We start from the raw sequence: 6,278 nt of genomic DNA on the forward strand, positions 1-6,278 counted from the left end.
CCTTCACAGTGCTGTCACACCCTGATCACCCCTCTGCACATCCCCTCGCTCTGCCAGTGGTGCCAGCCTCGCCCGCCCACTCCTCTGTTTGCCTCACAAGAACCTGTGGGCTTTCTCCTACACACACCATTCTTCCCGCGCTGCTCCCCTCGGCTCCTTCACATCCCTCCTTTGCACCTTGCAATGCCGAGACCAGCCAGCTAACAAGCACAAGGCAGAGCGGCAGAACCAGGGAGCTGGGGCCCACTTTCACTAGTTAGATGATTTCAAAAGATAAAATGCAAATGTACAGGAAACCTGTTCAAATCTGCATTGTCCCCTCCCCCAAGCCCTGCCTCTGTCACTTGTCTTCTCCTGAGGACGTGCCCATAGAGTCCCACAGTGCACAGCCCACTGGGGCCCCAATCCCGACCAACCTCCCTGGGCTGCAGAGTAACTAGAAGTTAAGAAGATAAGTGACTTGATGTGGAGCAGACAATGCACCAAGAACTCCACTGGGATTAGGATCCAGGAGTCCTAGTTCCCAGTCTAGTGCTGCGTTTTGCTACAGTAGCTGGGGGGAAGTAGTAGAGGTGATATATCTTGATTTTAGTAAGGCTTTGGACACAGTCCCACCAGACATTCTTGTAAACAAACTAGGGGAATGAGGTCTAGATTAAATACATATAAGGGGATGCACAACTGGTTGAAAGACCATATTCAAAGGAGTGGTTGTCAATGGCTCACTCTCAAACTGAGCATCTCTAGTGGTTCCCGCAGGGGTCAATCCTGGGTCTGATACTATTGAATATTTTAATTAATGGCTTGCGTAATGGAATGGAGAGTATGCTTTTAAATTTACAGATGACAGCAAGCTGGAAGGAGGCATAAGCACTTTGGAGGACAGGATTAGAATTCAAAACAACTTTGACAAATTGGAGAATTGAGCTGAATTCAATTATATGAAATTCAATAAAGACAAGTGCAAAGTACTTCACTTAAGAAAGAAAAATCAAATGCACAACTACGGAACGGGGAAGGACCTGGGGGTTCTAGTGGATCACAAACTGAATACAAGTCAACAGTGTGAGCCAGTTGCAAAAGAGGCTAATATCATTGTGGGGGTGTATGAACAGAAGAGTGTTAAGTAAGATACAGGAGGTGACTGTGGTGCTCAACTCGGCACTGGTGAGGCCTCAGCTGGAGTGCTGTGTCCAGCTCTGGGTGCTGCACTTTAGGAAAGCGGGGGGGGGGGGGGAAGGAGGGGACTGGAGAGAGTCCAGAGGACGGCAAAAAATGATAAATGGTTTAGAAACCCTGACGTGTGAGGAAAGATTTAAAAAACTGGGCATGTTTAGTCTTGAGAAAAGACTGAGGGGGAACCTAATAATCATTTTCAAACATGTTAAGGATTGTTATAAAGAGGACAGGAATCAATTGTTCTCCATGTCCACTGAAGATAGGACAAGCAGCAATGGGCTTAATTTGCAAGAAGGGAGATTTAGGTTAGATACTAAGAATAACTTTCTAACTACAGGGTAGTTAAGCTCTGGAACGGGCTTCCAAGGGAGGTTTTGGAATCCTGTCACTGGAGGTTTTAAGAACATGTTGGACAAACACCTGTAGATTTTCCATCTGTTGTTCAGGCAGGGCCTGGTGCCACTTTGAGTTGGGGGTCCTGGTCTGTGGGGAGCTTGTTTCTGATGATGAGTTTGGGGGATTGTTTGAAGGCCAGAAGAGGGGTTTTTGGAAAGATTTCTTTTAGGATGGGGTTCTCTCAAGTATGGGTTGTAGTTAAGGGGGGATAGGTGACAATTAGTAGTACGTAGTTAGAGGGGGCGTTATTTCTGTATTTTAATCCTCTGCACAGATGACTTAAACTCCCTCATAGATTTCCTCCACAACTTCAGCAACCACCACCAACCGGGCAGGCTCAGGCTGTGGATATTCATCCATGAGGTACTGGTCTGAGACCCACATCCCTTTTCCCTAGCTCATGGTGTCAGTCGAACAGCAGGGAACAGCCACCCCTCACTGCTGACCTGCACCAGATGTGAACTGGTGGTGAGCTACCTCTGTAATCAGTTACCAGCCCTCCACCCAGGCAGCCGTTACCCCAGCAGCTTGGCCAGCGAGCACAGCAGGCTACACTTGGGATGGTAAGAACGCTTGGCAGTGGCGCTGAAACCCCTTGGGAAGAGGAACACATAATGGCTTCAGAGACACAGAGAACACCCCTACCAGCACCCTGAGTGCAAACGTCAGCCCCAGCTCCAGAGCGAGTAGTTACAGGCTCCAGGGACTGTCATTCTTTTGCTCCTGTCAAACCCTCCACCGGTAGAACTGCGAGGAGCGGAGTGGAGACTGCCCTGGCTGGGAAGACACATGAGGCGACATGGGTAACATAATATTGCTCTTTGGGGGGGGGGGGGGGGAAGGTCTGCTTCTCCTGGGACTTATACAAATGGATATTTGCACAGGAGCCCGGAAAGGCCCAGGAACGGCCTCCCAGGTCTGTGCCTTATTCTGCAGCTTGCTAGATGGACCAGTGGCTGGAAGTAACCACAGCAGGGCAAGATGTCCAATCAGATGCTGTAGTTGAGATCTCTGAGTGGGGAGGGAGAGCGAGTCTACCAGGCCTTCTCACTAAACCCTCTGCATTCTCTCGGGTGCCTAGGCAGTCAGCTGGAAACACGCTCCGCTCGGCCAGCCGTGGTCCACAGGCACACTCTATAGGCTGTAGGGACAAGAGCCAAGCACCAGCCCTGGAGATGGAGAACCTGGTCTGGCTGCCAGCGTGGATGGGGAGAGGAGCCATCCCTGCGCAGTTACTATCGCCACAATCTTCACCCCTCCCATCTTTTACTGCAAACAGCAAAGTTCAGGCCAACAGCCTGGGGCGGGGAGGGGGGGGACACACTCACTGTGCACCCTGTGCGGACTGAGGAGTTTGTGGTTAGAGCACAGAGCTGGGTGTCAGGAGTTCTGGGGTCTTTGTGCCACTGACTCACGGAGTGCATCCCCCAGTGATCTCCCAGGGCAAGTTGGGCCAGCATGAACCCGGCTTCACTTCCCTGGATGCGTCCACACTGGGCTTGCACACAGCATTGAACTGGTCTAGTCCAGACAAGCCTCAGCGTCTTTGCTGCCCAAGCTGTAGAATTGCAGCTCGTGTCACTGGCCATGCAAGGTAAAAAGCAGGGGTGGAGGGAACTGGTGCCAAGAACAGCCACCCCCCAGTGCTGCATCAGTTCTTACGCCCAAACTCAAACAGATCCTACCTGAGATGCCAGCTTGGGGAAGTGGTTTTCCTCTTCCTGTTTGGCAGCACCAGCCCAGGAAATGTCAGCTGAAGTATATGGAAGATTTCCAGCCAGAGCAGAAGTGCTGGAATCCTGGGGATACAGTCTCTGCTGGTCCTGGTTCCCGGCTCAGCTTCGTGCACCCCGGAGAAAAGCATCCCACCCAAAGCCAGACTCCAAACACTGGGGCCTGGCTGCCCTGCACGCAGCCTCATGCACAGTGGATATAAAGCAGGTCCAGAGCAGAAACTGCCCCCACCCTGCACAGGTATAAGTAACTGCCCAATGTTCCAGGCAGCCAGGAACAGACCCCTTGGGGGGTTACACTAGGATGTTCCCTGCCATGGCACTGCCATCAGCCCAGCATGGCAAGGGAGCCCTTGCGGTCGCCAGCATTTTAAGCACCATGTGATCAGACCTGGCTCAGAGTGAGCCTAACACAAGATGCCAGCAGCTGGCAACCCCCAGGTCTCCCTCCATTGCTAACCAGGGCGGAGCTGAATGATGGTAACAGCAGAGGGACACGAGTTCCCCTCATGTGGACCAGACTTTGGAGGGTGACTTATGAGCAGGGAGAGGTGGAATGGACTTTACTGATACGCCTCTCCCCTGAGCCTGGCCCTTGGAGCACCTTCCAAACAGAAAGAGATCCCAGGGAGCTCTGCACCACCCCGAGGCCCTAGGGGATGGGGAGAAATTGATGTATCTTTGTTAACCTTAGAGGACAAGTTCTCTGCCAGAAGTGAGAGCACAGCTACTAGGGTGAGAAGATGCAGCTGTCAGAGCGGGATCTTGCTTTAACTTGCAATATAAGCTTAAATGTTCAGACCTGCTGGATTCCAGGTTTAAGATTTACACACTCATGAGTCTCTACTAAATAAGTGAGATGCCACAAAAAGGTCACACTTCAAACTGGCTCTTTTGTGGGTCCCCAGGAATAAAAGAGGATTTTGCAGCTACAGTAATTAAAAAGCCAGGGAGATTGCTGCTCCAGTGCTGCACATCTTGGATCCGGTTTCAGGAGCTTTGCAGGGACATTCCATGCCAGTTCCAAAAGATCTGTTAACAAATATTTCATACTAGCAGATTTTTGTGGTATTTTTTTCCAGCTAGCCCTGCAGGCTATCACAGGGAAATTCACTCGCAGGATTTCTGTTGGACTTTCTGACTCACATAGGAACTTTTACTGCTGCCTTTAAATACTAGCTTGTGTTTTGGCTGCAAGCAGCCAAACTATTAAATGTTTTAACAGACCTGGCCAGAAACTGGTTCATAAACCATTGTGACCTGGCACAGTACGTGTCTTTGCTTACCTCTGTAGTGTGTATTTCAAAACGTAGGACACGTCCGTTTGCAGAGGAAGGCACACAGGTACTCTCGGTCTTATAACTTAGGGGTGCAATGGTACCAATATTGCATATCCTTGCTCACGCAAGTAAATCCACTTTCATGCAAATAACCCCTCTAAATCAAGAGGCTTGCTCAGGTGAGTAATGCTGCACAAAATCAGGCCCGACAGCAGATCCTGAAAGATTCTTACATGCGCTTTGTGGCATGATCTTGCAATGTACGAATGCAAGTGATCCTGCTGAGGGTGCAGTCCTTACTCTGATGAGCAACCGGATGAAACCAGTGGACAGCTCCAGTGCATTAGAGCTGCAGAACTGGGTCCCCTCTTTACTCTGATTTTAAATCAACTCAGAAATTTTCAAATTAAACTGAAACAAAGAAAAACTGATAGAAAAACTGCAGGGTCAGGGTAGATATTATCTCCTTCCCAACATGTGCTGCCTGGCGGAAAATGGGAATCGAACTGGGGCATGTTACTGCTTTCAAAGCACCATTAGGTAACCATATTTTGCTAAACAAACACATTCTTCAGAAGTGTGAGAAATCCAATACTTTTGTCTGCATTTCATTTGGTTTTTCTCCAGGTGTATTCCACACCCTGGAACAGCAATCTAGAAAGGTCCCTGACAACAGTGGCACCTACTTGGATAGTAACGTTCTGACAAAGTACACTAAGCCTGGGACTTCCGCACCAGCTTTTGTCAGGGAACCGCCGAACACGGTTCTAACAGGGATCAAGCTGTGCAGCACCCTGTCAAGGCAAAGCACAGGTAGGTAAACTGAGGCACGGAGGGGTATTTGTCTGAGGTCCGTGACAGAGGTGAGACTAAGACTGAAGTGCCTGAATTCCTGCTCAAGCATTGAGCAGCATCTTGTGCTTGAGTGTCCTTCACGCTGATGTAACTGATCAGAGACTCCACAGAAGCAGCAGAGAAACCCTGATGTAAGTCAGGGGAGAATCAGGCCCAGCCTGGTGCTGAGACAGCAAGTGCCTGACCCTGCTCAACTTCATTTAGTGACGTTCCCATTAGTTTGTTGGGGTTTTGTCTTGTGAAGGATTGCAGGATTGGGTCCCACAGGCTGGGAGAGGAGAGAGATTAGTTTTATTCTACAAAAACCCACAGGACCATGTCATTAAACCCTTCCCAGCAACCATGCATGGCAAACCTTGGCTGCAGGCACTTATTCAATAGCAGTGCCAGAGAAACCTTCGCCCTTTGCACAGTGTCCCTGCCCCACACCACAGAACTGAGCTCTTTGGTTGGGAGCAGGCCACAAACCTGCATGCAGCTGCCAGAGCTTAGGGAGGTTTGCGGGGGGGGTGGGAGGTGTTTTTTTTAAGGCCTGTTTTTTCTAATGTGCCCAAATCGTATTAAGAAGTTCAGATTTGTCCTCTCTCCCATTGCAAGTTCTGCACCTAAGGGTATGTCTACACTATGGGATTATTCCGATTTTACATAAACTGGTTTTGTAAAACAGATTGTATAAAGTCAAGTGCACGCGGCCACACTAAGCACATTAATCCGGCGGTGTGCGTCCATGGTCCGAGGCTAGCATCGATTTCCGGAGAGTTGCACTGTGGGTAGCTATTCCGTAGCTATCCCATAGTTCCCGCAGTCTCCCCCGCCCCTTGGAATTCTGGATTGA

The sequence above is a fragment of the Gopherus evgoodei genome, chromosome 9 (genome assembly GCF_007399415.2).
Source record: "Gopherus evgoodei ecotype Sinaloan lineage chromosome 9, rGopEvg1_v1.p, whole genome shotgun sequence".
In the NCBI taxonomy this organism is placed as follows: domain Eukaryota; kingdom Metazoa; phylum Chordata; order Testudines; family Testudinidae; genus Gopherus; species Gopherus evgoodei.